The sequence below is a fragment of the Pongo abelii genome, chromosome 6 (genome assembly GCF_028885655.2).
Source record: "Pongo abelii isolate AG06213 chromosome 6, NHGRI_mPonAbe1-v2.0_pri, whole genome shotgun sequence".
Taxonomy (NCBI): domain Eukaryota; kingdom Metazoa; phylum Chordata; class Mammalia; order Primates; family Hominidae; genus Pongo; species Pongo abelii.
In genome coordinates, this window is record NC_071991.2 from 99,292,501 (window position 1) to 99,307,484 (window position 14,984).

General features: G+C 39.8%; 1 protein-coding gene across 3 annotated transcripts in view; it reads left to right on the plus strand.

The window, feature by feature from the left end:
* The window catches only part of GSAP (gamma-secretase activating protein), a 105,058-nt gene extending 104,766 nt beyond the window's left edge, over positions 1 to 292 (plus strand). For all 3 annotated transcript variants that reach the window (XM_009243097.3, XM_002818307.5, XM_063726108.1), the window contains exon 31: positions 1 to 292. This exon is cut by the window's left edge and continues 393 nt beyond it. The gene's annotated coding sequence lies outside the window, so the exon portion shown is untranslated.
* Positions 293 to 14,984: the final 14,692 nt, after the last annotated feature.

The following is a 14,984-nucleotide window of genomic DNA, read 5'->3' on the forward strand; positions in this document are numbered from 1 at the left end:
AAAATGTAGGGAACAGTGCTTAGAAAAGCAAAAACTAGGTGTGTCATTGAAATAATAGGCAGAAAAATTAAATGTTACATAAGAACACTATTTGGAAAGAGGCTCCTTTTAAAAACTGAATTTGTACTAAATCAGATTTGCCATGTCCAGTACAGAATAATTTGTACTTTTAGTATTTGCAGCAGGGTTTGTCTTTGTGAATTCAGATGAAACGTATTTAATTTTTTTTATTTATAAAAGGTTGATTGATTTAGGAATATTTTGTCATTAAAAAGCCAAACCTGAAAACAAAGTTTTGGCCTGACTTTCCCTGTTTTTTGAATGTAGCCATCTTATTGAAGCCAAGAATCATGAGTCTATGAACATTTTCTCCAAAGGCCCCCATGTGACACCTAACTCATTGTACCATTTCTTTTTTTTGCTTTTCCATAGTGATTTCATTCTAACCCATAAATAAATACAGTTGCAGCCCAAGGTCAGCCCACAACCCTGTCTTCAGACTGAACTTGAGATTTTAATGATTATAAATATCATTAGCTGGTATGATCGTTCAACTTCCCGTCTAAAATCATTTTGTTCTAAAAATTGTCCTCTCTTATAGAATTACCCTTTTTGGTCAAATACTTCATTGTTACCAATACTCAAAATCTTGGAGCCTAGTCAATGCAATGCTGATTCTTTCTCTTGATAAGGTCATTATCTTTCAATCCCTGCTTTCATTCATTTCTTTGCATACCTGGATTGTTTTAGTTGCTCCCTAAGGTCTAAAATTATCTGAAACATATTTGAGATAAACACTAGTTTGATCTAGTCACTCTGCACTAGTTTGATCTGGTCACTCTGCTCATAATCCTTTAATAACTTGCTATTCATTACAGGATAAAATTCAAACTCCTTGACATTCAAGGTGTCCCAAATTCCTGCCTTGTATAACATGAAAATTTTCTTCCAGCCAGGTCAGTTCACTGGGCCTCGAATACAATTCTTGTCTTAGTTCCAAGCCTTTCTTTAGGTTATTATTTCCCACACCTGGATTCCCTTGTCTGTTAAAATCTTATTCATGCTTAAGGGTCAGATAAACAGTTCTGTGATCCAGGTCATTCTAGCACCTGGTGGCATCTTCCTTCTGAGCCAGTACCATGCATTGTAATATTTAACTATCCTTCCCTTTGTGATGTTAGTTTTCCAATTCTTAGGTTGCTCGAACTTCCTTTGTGTGTATTTTTGAATCCCTAATGAGGTTACTAATTCCTACAATACAAGAACTATGTTTAAATATGCAGTATTTCTTATTTTCAAAGGCACTCCCAAGTAATTGCTTTATGACTCACCAAGCAGGTAAGATTTAGGCTGTGAGACATTAAATTTCTTTTAAATCTGGCAGGATTAGGACCTTGTACAGATGAATTTAGTAAAATAAAGGGATGGAATATTTCTCACTCCTAGACTTGCAAAATAAAATTCATAACAGCTACCAGCATGAAATAAAGATACTTTCACCCCCTTCCCTCCAGAAACACCACTGGGCCAGCTAAACAGTCATGCAGCCACATCATGGGCTTGAGAAACAGCCCTGGGCCCACCCCTGGCAGACATACCCCCAAGCCAGCTGAGCAGCTCTGTGCCCACGAACTGGACCTGAGAAATGGCCCCATGGGCTACCCCTAATAGACATGATCCCAGGCCAGCTGAGCAGCCTTGCACCCACATACTGGGCTTGAGAAGCAGCTCCATGGGCTGCTCCCAGGCTGGCTGAGCAGCTATATGCCTGTGTCCTGAGCCAGAGAAGCAGTCCCATGGACCACCCTCAGCAGACACATACCCAGGCCAGCTGAGATGCTGTATGACCATGTCCCAGGTCTGAGAAACAGCCCTGTGAGGCGTTCCTACCCAACATGCCTCCAGGCCAGCTGAGCAGCTGTGCCTCTGCATACCAGGCCTGAAAAACAGCCCCATGGGCCACTCCTCATAGGCACATGTCCTGGCCTGCCAAGCAGACTTGCACCTGTGCCCTAGGCCTGATGATAAAGAGCCCTGTAGGCCACTCTCAGCAAATGTGCCCCTAGGCCAGCCATGCAGCATTGTGCCTGCATTCAGGGTGTGAGAAACAGCCCCATTGGCTGCCCCTGGCAGAAACGTCCCTAGGCTGACTGAGCAACCACATGCCCATGTTCCTAGCCAAAGTAAAAGCTCCATGGCTCCAACTTCAGCAATCCAGACTCCAAGTTGGCTGATCCACCATGTGCATGCATCTGCCCTCAACTTGAAAAACAGCCTAGTGAGCCCACGGCAGTTGCCACAAACTCTCTCAACCTAGGCCACTGAGAAATATCACTAGTGTGGATTGCAGCTGAAGAAACTTTAAAGATAGCACACTACTCCTTCCAGCTAGAATGAGGCCAATGCACTCCACTGAACTGACACTCCACAACTCATTTATACAAATAAGTCTTTCCCTATGAAACCTCCATAAAATTGGAAGAGCTGACTTTTCCACCAGATGCATAGAAATCAATGTAAGGACATATCAAACATGAAAAAGTAAGGAAACATGATACCTTCAAAGGAAAACAATTCTCCAGTAGCAGACCCCAATTATAACAAAATATAGGAAATGCCAAAAAAAATCAAAATAATAATCCTAAGGAAACTCAGATTGAAGAGAATACAGATACATAATTCAACAAAATCAGGAAAACAATTCATGATTTGAATGAAAATCCAACAAAGAACCAAACAAATCCTACAGCTGAAGGATTCAATGAATGAAAAACACAATTGAAGACTGCAACAACAGACTAAACGAAGCAGAAGAAAGAATTTCTAAACTTCAAGTATTCTGAAATAATACAGGCAGACAAAAAAGAATAAAAAATAATGAAGAAAGCCTATAGGATTTATGGAAAACTATTAAGTGAACAAATAATCATATGATGGGCATTCCAAAAGGAGAAGAGAAGGGAAAAGGTGAGGGAAACATATGTAATGAATAGAAGACTTCACAAGTCATGAGAGAGAGGTGGACATCCAGGTCCAGGAAGCTAAAAGAACCACAAATAGATTCAACCCAAACAGGTCATCTCCAAGGCACATTGTAGTCAAATTGTCAAAAGGCAACAATAAAGAATGCTAAAAGCAGCAAGAGAAAACTGTCAAGTCAAATATAAGAGAAACCCCATTAGATTAATAGCAGATTTCTCAGCATAAAACTTACAGACTAGGAGAGAATAGGTTGATATCTTCAAAGTACTGAAAGAAAAAAAAAAAGCCAACAATATTATATCCAGAAAAGCTATCCTTCAGAAATGAAGGAGAAATAAAATATTTCACAGACAAACTATCACCACTAGACTGGCCTTACATGAAATCCCATAAGAAATACTCAAGGGAGTCTTACATCCGGAAGTGAAAAGACAATCGCCATCGTCATGAAAATATGTGAAACTGGCTGGGCATGGTTGCTTACACCTGTAATCTTAGCACTTTGAAAGCCTGAGGTGGGGAGATCACTTGAAGCCACAAGTTCAAGGCCAGCCTGCACAACATAGTAAGACCCTGTCTCTACAGAAAAAAAAATTTAAAAACATGCAAAACTGGCAAACTCATCAGTAGAGCCAATACACGAAAAGAAAGGAATCAAACCTTATTACTACAGAAAACCATCTACCCACAAAAGTAAATAAGAGGAAGGGACAAAGAATAAATAAAACAACCAGAAAACAATCAATAAAATGACAGGAGTAAGTCCTCACCTGTCAATAATAACCTAAAATGTAAATGGATTAAATCCCCCATTTAAAATATGTAGACTCAGTGGGTGGATCATGGCAGACAGGATGCAGGACTAGACTGCAGCTCCGGAAAAGCAGCATGCAGAGGCTTGCATTATGAATTTTAGCTCCAGATCAACTACAAGAACAGACCAGCAATCCTGAGAGGACCCACAGACCCTCTGAAGGAAGCAGACTGCTCCTGCAGGACCTGGGAGACACCCCAAATACTGTGAGTGCCCCAACTGTGGAAGTGGGAAACGGAGACCCTCCTCTCCTGGACACACACCCCCACTGGAGAAGCTGAAGGTCTGTTTGTGGGAGAAGTTCCCGACCTTACCTGGAGCTGAGCCAAGTTAGAGAGTCGAGCTGAGCGAAATACAGGCGTAGAGGAAGTAGCAGAAAGGCACTGGGAGCTCGCTGGATCCGCAAGCAGCCCATTCCTGCCTGGCACCACAGGGATCCATCACGACGGCGGCCAGAGGAGCAGGAGGTAAGACTCTACAGGGAGAAGGACTTCTCTAGCTGAACTTTGTAACAATTTGAACGGGGAAGAAGCCTCCTGGCCAGAACTCGGGGGAGGGCACAAAACTAGCTTGCAGACTTCACAGGCGGGGAAAGAACTAAAGCCCTTTTCTCTTGCAGCTGGGAGGTAGAAAGCCTTGGGCAGGTTTTCAAGCCCAACTTGCCCTCCGCCTGGAAACAAGACTTGGGGCTGTAGTGGGTGGCACGGTGGGAGTGAGACTGGCCTTTCGGTTTGTATGGGAGCTGGGTGAGGCCTCTGACTGCCGGCTTTCCCTCACTTCCCTGACAACCTGCATGACTCAGCAGAGGCAGCCATAATCCTCCTGGGTACACAAATCCAGTGACCTGGGAATCTCGCCCCCCTCCACCACAGCAGCTGCAGCCAGACCTGCCCAAGGAGAGTCTGAGCTCAGACACACCTAGCCCTGCCCCCATCTGATAGTCCCTCCCTACCCACCCTGGTAGCGGAAGACAAAGGACATATAATCTTGGGAGTTCTAGGGCCACGGCCACCTCCGGTTCCTCTCCACACTACTATAGCTAATGCTTTCTGGAAAGTGCCACCTCTTTCTGGTGGGAGGCCAACCAGCACAAAAATAGAGCATTAAACCACCAAAGCTAAGGACCCCCAAGGAGTCCACTGCACCCTCTGCCACCTCCACTGGAACAGGAACTGGTAACCAGGGCTGAGAGACCCATAGATGGTTCACATCACAGGACTCTGTGCAGACAACTCCCAGTACCAGACTGGAGCCAGGTAGGTTCGCTGGTGGCCCAAAAGAGAGACAACAATCACTGCAGTTCGGCTCACAGGAAGCCACATCCACAGGAAAAGGGGGAGAGTACTACATCAAGGGTACACCTGGGACAAAAAAAATTTGAATAATACCCTTCAGCCTTAGACCTTCCCTCTGACAGAGCCTACCCAAATGAGAAGGAACCAGAAAACCAATCCTGGTAATATGACAAAACAAGGCTGGTGAACACCCCCCAAAAATCACATTAGTTCACCAGCAATGGATCCAAACCAAGAAGAAATCCCTGATTTCCCTGAAAAAGAATTCAGAAGGTTAGTTATTAAGCTAATCAGGGAGGGACCAGAGAAAGGTGAAGCCCAATGCAAGGAAATCCAAAAAATGATACAAGAAGTGAAGGGAGAAATATCAAAGAAATAGATAGCTTAAAGAAAAAACAAAAAATTCAGGAAACTTTGGACACACTTTTAGAAATGCAAAATGCTCTGGAAAGTCTCAGCAATAGAATTGAACAAGTAGAAGAAAGAAATTCAGAGCTCGAAGACAAGGTTTTCAAATTAACCCAATCCAATGAAGACAAAGAAAAAAAATGCAAACAAGGCCTCCAAGAAGTCTGGAATTATGATAAATGACCAAACTTAAGCATAATCAGTGTTCCTGAGAAAGAAGACAATTCTAAAAGCTCAGAAAACGTATTTAGGGGAATAATCGAGGAAAATTTCCCTGGCCATGCTAGAGACCTAGACATGCAAATACAAGAAGCACAACGAACACCTGGGAAATTTATCACAAAAAGATCTTTGCCTAGGCACATTGTCATCAGGTTATCCAAAGTTAAGACAAAGGAAAGAATCTTAAGATCTGTGATGAGGGAAGAGAGAGACCCCCTCATATTGTTTTATATTGTTTTATACTCAGTACCTGTTTTAAGAAAAAACAAGGAAGTAAAACCAAAGACAGGCAGCTTGGTGCCAGGCCCGAAACCAGGCCTGGGCCTGCCTGGCTTAAACCCAGTAGTTAAAAATCAACTCATAACTTAGAAACCAGTGTTATTCATAGATTCCAGACACTGTATAGAAGAACATTGTGAAACTCCCTGCCCTGTTCTGCTTCTCTCTGACCAACGGTGCATGCAGCCCGTCACGTACCGCCTGCTTGCTCAAATCAATCACGACCCTTTCATGTGAAATCTTTAGCGTTGTGAGCCCTTAAAAGGGACAGAAATTGCGCATTCGGGGAGCTCGGATTTTAAGGCAGTAGCTTGCCGATGCTCCCAGCTGAATAAAGCCCTTCTTTCTACAACTCGGTGTCTGAGAGGTTTTGTCTATGGCTCGTCCTGCTACAGTGAAAGAGAAGCACCAGGTAACCTAGAAAGGTTAACAGCAGACTTCTCAGCAGAAACCCCACAGGCTAGAAGGGATTGGGGGTCTTTATCTTCAACCTCCTCAAGCAAAACAAATATCAGCCAAGAATTTGGTATCCAGCAAACCTAAGCATCATATACGAAGGAAAGACATTTTCAGACAAACAAATGCTGATCAAATTCGCCATTACCAAGCCACCACTACAAGAACTGCTAAAAGGAGCTCTAAATCTTGAAACAAATCCTGGAAACACATCAAAACAGAATCTCATTAAAGCATAAATCACACAAGACCTATAAAACAAAAATACAAGTTAAAAAACAAAAAAGTCCCAAAAGTACATAGGCAACAAAGAGCGTGATGAATGCAATGGTACCTCACATTTCAATACTAACATTGAATGTAAATGGCCTAAATGCTCCACTTCCTAAACATATATGCACCTAACACTGGAGCTCCCAAATTTATAAAACAATTACTAATCGGCCTAAGAAATGAGATAGACAGAAACACCGTAATAGTGGGGGACTTTCAATACTCCACTGACAGCACTTATCAAGACAGAAAGTCAACAAAGAAACAATGGATTTTAACTATACCCTGGAACAAATGGACTTAACAGATATATACAGAACATTTCATCTAACAGCCACAGAATACACATTCTATTCAATAGTGCCTAGAACTTTCTCCAAGACAGACCATATGATAGGCCATAAAACGAGCCTCAATAAATGTAAGAAAATTGAAGTTATATCAAGGACTCTCTTAGGCCACAGTGGAATAAAACTGGAAATCAATTCCAAAAGGATCCTTCAAAACCATGCAAATACATGGTTATTAATAACCTGCTCCTGAATGAGCATTGGGTCAAAAACAAAATCAAGATGGAAAATAAAAAATTCTTCGAACTGAATGACAATAAATGACACAACCTATCAAAACCTCTGGGATACACCTAACGTGTAGTAAGAGGAAAGTTCATAGCCCTAAACGCCTATATCAAAAAGTCCGAAATAGCACAGACAATCTAAGTTCACACCTCAAAGATCTAGAGAAACAAGAACAAGCCAAACCCAAAGCAGAAGAAAGGAAATAACAAAGATCAGAGCAGAACTAAACAAAATTGAAACAAACAAAAATACAAAAGATAAATGAAACAAAAAGCTGTTTCTTTGAAAAGGCAAAAAAACTGATAGGCCATTAGCAAGATTAACCAAGAAAAGGAGAGAAAATCCAAATAACCTCACACAGAGAAACGAAACAGGAGATATTACAACTGACACCACTGAAATACAAAAGATCATTCAAGGCTAATATGAACACCTTTATGCACATAAACTAGAAAACATAGAAGAGATGGATAAATTCTTGGAAAAATACAACCTTCTTAGCTTAAATCAGGAAGAATTAGACACCCTGAACAGACCAATAACAAGCAGTGAGATGGAAACGGTAATTAAAAAATTACCAACAAAAGGCCGGGTGCGGTGGCTCATGCCTGTAATCCCAGCGCTTTGGGAGGCCGAGGCGGGTGGATCACTTGAGGTCAGGAGTTTGAGACCAGCCTGGCCAATGTGGCAAAATCCTGTCTCTACTAAATATACAAAAATTAACTGAGTGTGGTGGCACATGCCTGTAGTCCCAGCTACTCTGGAGGCTCAGACAGGAGAACTGCTTGACCCCAGGAGGCAGAAGTTGCAGTGAGCTGAGATCACACCACTGCACTCCAGCCTGGGCAACAGAGTGAAACTCTGTCAAAAAAAAAAATTACCCACACAAAAAAGTCCGGTACCAGATGGATTCACAGCAGAATTCTACCAGACATTCAGAGAAGAATTGGTACCAATCCTTTTGACACTATTCCATAGGATAGAGAAAGAAGGAACTCTCCCTAATTCATTCTATGAAGCCAGCATCACCCTAATACCAAAACCAGGAAAGGACACAACCACAAAACAAAAAAACAAAACAAACAAACAAACAAAAAACTACAGACCGATATCCTTGATGAACGTAGATGCTAAAATCCTTAACAAAATACTCGCTAACCAAATCCACAAGATATCAAAAAGAGAATCCACCATAATCAAGTAGGTTTCATACCAGGGTTGCAGGGATGGTTTAATGTATACAAGCCAGTAAATGTGATATACCACATAAACAGAATTAAAAACAAATATTACATGATCATCTCAACAGGTGCAGAAAAAGCATTTGATAAAATCCAGCATCACTTTATGATTAAAATCCTTAGCAAAATTGGCATACAAGGGGCATACCTTAATGTAATAAAAGCCATCAATGACAAACCCACAGCCAACATAATACTGAATGGGGAAAAGTTGAAAGCATTCCCTCTGAGAAATGAAACAAGACAAGAATGCCCACTCTCACTACTCCTCTTCAACATAGTACTGGAAGTCCTAGCCAGAGCAATCAGACAAAAGAAATAAAGGGTATCCAAATTGGTAAAGAGGAAGTCATACTGTCACTGTTTGCTGACAATATGATTGTTTACCTTGAAAACCCTAAAGACTCCTCCAGAAAGCTCCTAGAACTGATAAAATAATTCAGCAAAGTTTCCAGATACAAGATTAATGTCCACAAATCAGCAGCTCTTCTATACACCAACAGCAACCAAGCTGAGAATCAAATTGAGAACTCAATCCCTTTTATAATAGCTGCAAAAAAAAAAAATACTTAGGAATATACCTAACAAGGAGTTGAAAGACCTCTACAAGGAAAACTACAAAACACTGCTGAAAGAAATCATAGACAATACAAATGGAAACACATCCCATGCTCATGGATGGGTAGAATCAATATTGTGAAAATGACCATACTGCCAAAAGCAATCCACAAATTCACTGCAATCCCCATCAAAAAACCACCATCATTCTTCACAGAGTTAGAAAAAACAATTCTAAAATTCACATGGAACCAAAAAAGAGCCCGCATAGCCAAAGCGAGACTAAGCAAAAAGTGCAAATCTGAAGGCATCATATTACCTCATTTCAAACTATACTTTAAGGCCATAGTCACCAAAACACCATGGTACTGGCATAAAAATAGGCACATAGACCAAAAGAACAGAACAGAGAACACAGAAATAAACCCAAATACTTACAGCCAACTGATCTTTGACAAAACAAACAAAAACATAAAGTGGGGAAAGGACACCGTTTTCAACAAATGGTGCTGGGATAATTGGCTAGCCACATGTAGGAGAATAAAAGTGGATCCTCATTTCTCACCTTATACAAAAATCAACTCAAGGTGGGTTAAGGACTTAAACCTAAGACCTGAAACTATAAAAATTCTAAAGCATAACATTGGAAAAACCCTTCTAGACATTGGCTTAGGCAAGGATTTCATGACCAAAACCCCAAAAGAAAATGCAATAAAAACAAAGATAAATAGCTGGGACCTAATTAAACTAAAGAGCTTTTGCATGCAAAAGGAACAGTCAGCAGAGTAAACAGACAACCCACAGATTGGGAGAAAATCTTCACAATCTATACATCTGACAAAGGACTAATAACCAGAATCTACAACAAACTCAAACAAATCAGTAAGAAAAAAACAAACAATCCCATCAAAAAGCGGGCTAAGGCCATGAACAGACAATTCTCAAAAGAAGATATACAAATGACCAACCAATATATGAAAAAATGCTCAACATCACTAATGATCAGGGAAATCCAAATCAAAACCACAATGTGATACCACCTTACTCCTGAAAGAATGGCCATAATCAAAAAAATTAAAAAACAGTAGATGCTGGCATGGATTTGGCGATCAGGGAATCCCACCTACACTGCTGGTGGGAATGTAAACTAGTACAACCAGTATGGAAAACAGTGTGGAGATTCCTTAAAGAACTAAAAGTAGAACTACCATTTGATCCAACAATCCCACTTCTGGGTATCTACGTAGAGGAAACAAAGTCATTATTCGAAAAAGATACTTGCACATGCATGTTTATAGCAGCATAATTCACAATGGCAAAATCATGGAACCAAACCAAATGCCCATCAATCAGTGAGTGGATAAAGAAACTGTGATCTATATCTATATATATATATACACACACACACACATACATACATACATACACACACACACACACAAATGGAATACTACTCAGCCATAAAAGGGAATGAATTAACAGCATTTGCAATGACCTAGATGAGACTGGAGACTATTATTCTAAGTGAAGTAACTCAGGAATGGAAACCCAAACATCATATGTTCTCAATGATATGTGGGAGCTAAGCTATGAGGACGCAAAGGCATAAGAATGATACAATGGACTTAGGTAACTTGGGGGGAAGAGTGGGAGGGGGCGAGGGATAAAAGACAACATATATGGTGCAGTGTATACTGCTTGAATGATGGGTGCACCAGGATCTCACAGATCACCACTAAAGAACTTATTCCTGTAACCAAATACCATTTGTACCCCAATAACTTATGGAAAAATTAAATAAAATTATAATTAAAAAAATAAAATATATCAAGTAGCTAATTGGATTAAAGCAAACCAACACCTAACTATATGCTGCCTACAAGAAACTCACCTCACTTGTAAAGACACACATAGACTGAAAGTGAAGGGATAGAAAAAGATATTTCAAGCACATGAAAACCAAAAGTGAGCAGGAGTAGCTATACTTATATGAGACAAGACAAACTTCAAGTCAAAAAGCTGTAAAAAGAGACAGAGAAGACCATTATAAACTAATAAAGGGATCAATTCAGCAATAGAACAATTATACATATATATGCACCCAACACCAGAGCACTCAGATATATAAAGAAAATATTAGAGCTAAAAGGAGTGATAGACCCCAATACAATAATAGTTGGAGATTTCAACACCTCATTCTCAGTGCTGAACAGATAATCTATATAGAAAATCAACGAAGAAAAACTGGATTTAAACCATATCATGGACCAAATGGACGTAACAGACATTTATAGAACATTTCACCCAACAGGTGAAATACAGGATACACATTCTTTTCATCAGCACGTGAAACATTCTTCAGGACTGACCATAGGTTAGAAATAAAACAAGTCTCAAAAAAAAGAGACTTTTTTTGAGATGGAGACTTTTTTGAGATGGAGTCTTGCTCTGTTGCCCAGGCTGAAGTGCAACGGTGCGATCTTGGCTCACTGCAACCTCTGCCACCTGGGTTCAAGCCATTCTCCTGCCTCAGCCTCCCAAGTAGCTGAAACTACAGGCATGCGCCACCATGGCCAGCTAATTTTCATATTTTTAGTAGAGACGGGGTTTCACCATGTTGGCCAGGCTTGTCTCAAACTCCTGACCTCAAGTGATCCGCCTGCCTCGGCCTCTCAAAGTGCTGGGATTACAGGTGTGAGCCACCTTGCCGGGCACCCAATTTTTTAAATCAAAATCATATCAAATATCTGACCATAATGCAATAAAACTAGACATAAATAATGAGAACATTGGAAACTATACAAATACATGGAAATTAAACAACATGCTCCTGAATGACCAAAATGAAGAAGAAAGAAATTAAGGAAGAAATTTAAAAAGTCTTTGGAACAAATGAAAATGGAAACACAACATGCCAGAACGTATGGGACACAGCAAAAGCAGTAGTGAGAGGCAAGTTTATAGCAACAAATACTTAACATGAAAAAACTAGAAAGATTTCAAATAACCTAATGATATACCTCAAGCAACTAGAAAATCAAGAACAAATCAAAGTCAAAATTGTAGGAAGAGAGAAATAATAAAGATTAGAGTAGAAATAAATTGAGAGTAAAAAAAATACAAAAGATCAACAAAACAAAAAGTTGGTTTTCTGAAAGAATAAACACATTCAACAAACCATTAGCTAGACTAAGGAAAAAAGAAGACCCAAATAAATGAAATCAGAAGCAAAAAAGGGGATGTCACAACAGATACAAAAAATAATTCCAGGGTGCTTTGTACTATATGTCAAGTTAGAAAACCTAGAGGAAGTGAATAAACTCCTTCACATATACAATCTACCAAGGTTGAGTTGGGAAGAAATAGAAAACCTGAACAGATCAATACTAAGCAATTAGATTAAATCAGTAATAAAACATCTTCCACACCTGTAATCCCAGCACCTTGGGAGGCCAAGGCAGGTGGATCACTCAGGGCCAGGAGTTTGAGACCAGCCTGGCAAAACCCCATCTCTACTAAAAATTCCAAAAATTAGCCAGGCATGATAGTGCACGCTTATAATCCCAGCTACTTGGGAGGCTGAGGCAGGAGAATCACTTGAACCTGGGAGGCAGAGGTTACAGTGAGCCAAGATTTGGCCACTGCACTACAGTCTGGGTGACAGAGCGAGACTCTGTCTCAAAACAATAAAATAAAATATATAAAATAAAATATAAAATAGTCTTCCAACAAAGAAAAATCCAGATGGCATCATTGCTGAATTCTACTGAACCTTTAAAGAAGATTTTTTTCTTACATGGGTAAATCATGTAATGCTGAAGTTTGAGGTAGAAATGATCCCATCATCCAGATAGTGGGCATAGTACCCAACAGATAGTTTTTCAACTCTCCCCCCCCCCCCTTCTCCCCAATAGTCTGTTTTTTCCATCTTTATATCCATATGTACTCATTGTTTAGCTCCCACATTTAAGTGAGAACATGTAGTATTTGGTTTTCTGCTTCAGATATGCTTAGGTCAGTGGCCTCCAACTGCATCCATGTTGCTGCAAAGAATGTGATTTTGTTCCTTTTTATGGCTGTATTCCATGGTGTATATGTATCACATTTTCTTTATCCAGTCCAATGTTAATGGGCATCTAGGTTGATTCAATGTCTTTGCTATTGTGAATAGTGCTTTGATGAATGTACAAGTGCACATGTCCTTTTGGTAGAACAATTTATTTTCCCTGGGTATATACCCAGTAATGGGATTGCTGGGTTAAATGGTAGTTCTGTTTTTAGTTCTTTCCAAAGTGGTTGAACTAATTTTACATTCCCACCAGCAGTGTTAAGCATTCCCTTTTTCCTGCAACCTTACCAACATCTTTTTTTGTGTGTGTGACTTTTTAATAATAGCCATTCTGGCTGGGTGTAGTGGCTCATACTTATAATCCTAGCACTTTTTGGAGGCTGAGGCAGGAGGATTGTGTGAGGCCAGGAGTTTGAGAGCAGCCTAGGTCACCTAGTGAGACTCCATCTCTACAAAAAATAAAAATATTAGCTGGGTGGGGTGGTGTGCACCTGTAGTCCCAGCTACTCAGGAGGCTGAGGTGGGAGGATCACTTGAGCCCTGGAGGTGGAGGCTGCAGTGAGCTGAGATCATGTCACTGCACTCCAGCCTGGGTGATAGAGTGAGACTCTGTCTCCCAAAATAAATAAAATAAAATAAAATAAAATAAAATAGATAAAATAAAACAAAACAAAATGACAACACTACCCAAAGCAATCAACAGATTGATTGTAGTCACTATCAAAATACTAATGGCATTCTTCAGAAAAATAGGAAAAACAATCCTAAAATTTGTATGTAACCACGAAAGACCCCAAATAGCCAAAGCAATCCTGAACAAAATGAACAAAGCTGGAGGTATCACACTACCACATCTTAAATATACTACAAAGCTCTAGTAACCAAAACAGCATGACACTGGGATAAAAACAGATACATAGACCAATGGAACAAAATAGAGAATCAAGAAATTCATCCATATATCTATAGACAACTGATTTTTGACAAAGGTTCCAAGAATACTCATTAGGAAAAGGACAGTCTCTACAATAAATGGTGCTGGGGAAACTGGAGGTCCATATGCAGAAGAATGAAACTAGTTCTCTACTACTCACCCTATTTAAAAATCAACTCAAAATGATCAAAGACCTAAATATAGGACCCCAAACCATAAAACTACTGGAAGAAAACATAGGAGAAATGCTTCAGGACATTGGCCTGAGAAAATATTTTCTGAATAAGACCTCAAAACACAGGCAACAAAAGCAAAAATAAACAAATGAGATTACATCAAACTAAAAACCTTCTGCACAGCAAAGGAAACAACAGAGTGAAGACAACCTACAGAATCAAAGAAAATAGTTGCACACTACTCATCCAATAGGGGATTCATATTCAGAATAAATAAGGGACTCAGATATCTTAATACCAAAAAACACTACCAAAACAACAATCTGACTTACAAATGGGCAAATGACCTAAACAGACATTTCTCAAAAGACATACAAATGGCCAACAGGTATATGAAGAAATGCTCAACATCACTAATCATCAGGGAAATAGAAATTAAAAAAAACATGATGAGGTATCATCTCACCCCTATTACCAAAAAGTTAAAAAATAACAAATGCTGGTAAGGATGCAGAGAAAAGGGAGCTCTTATATACACGGTTGGTGAGAATGTAAACTAGTGCAGTCACTATGAAGAATGATATGGAAGTTCCTCAGAAAACTACAAATAGAACGAACATATGATCCAGCAATCTCCCTACTGGAAATTTATCCAGAGGAAAGGAAACCAGAATATTGAAGAGACATCTGCACCCCCAT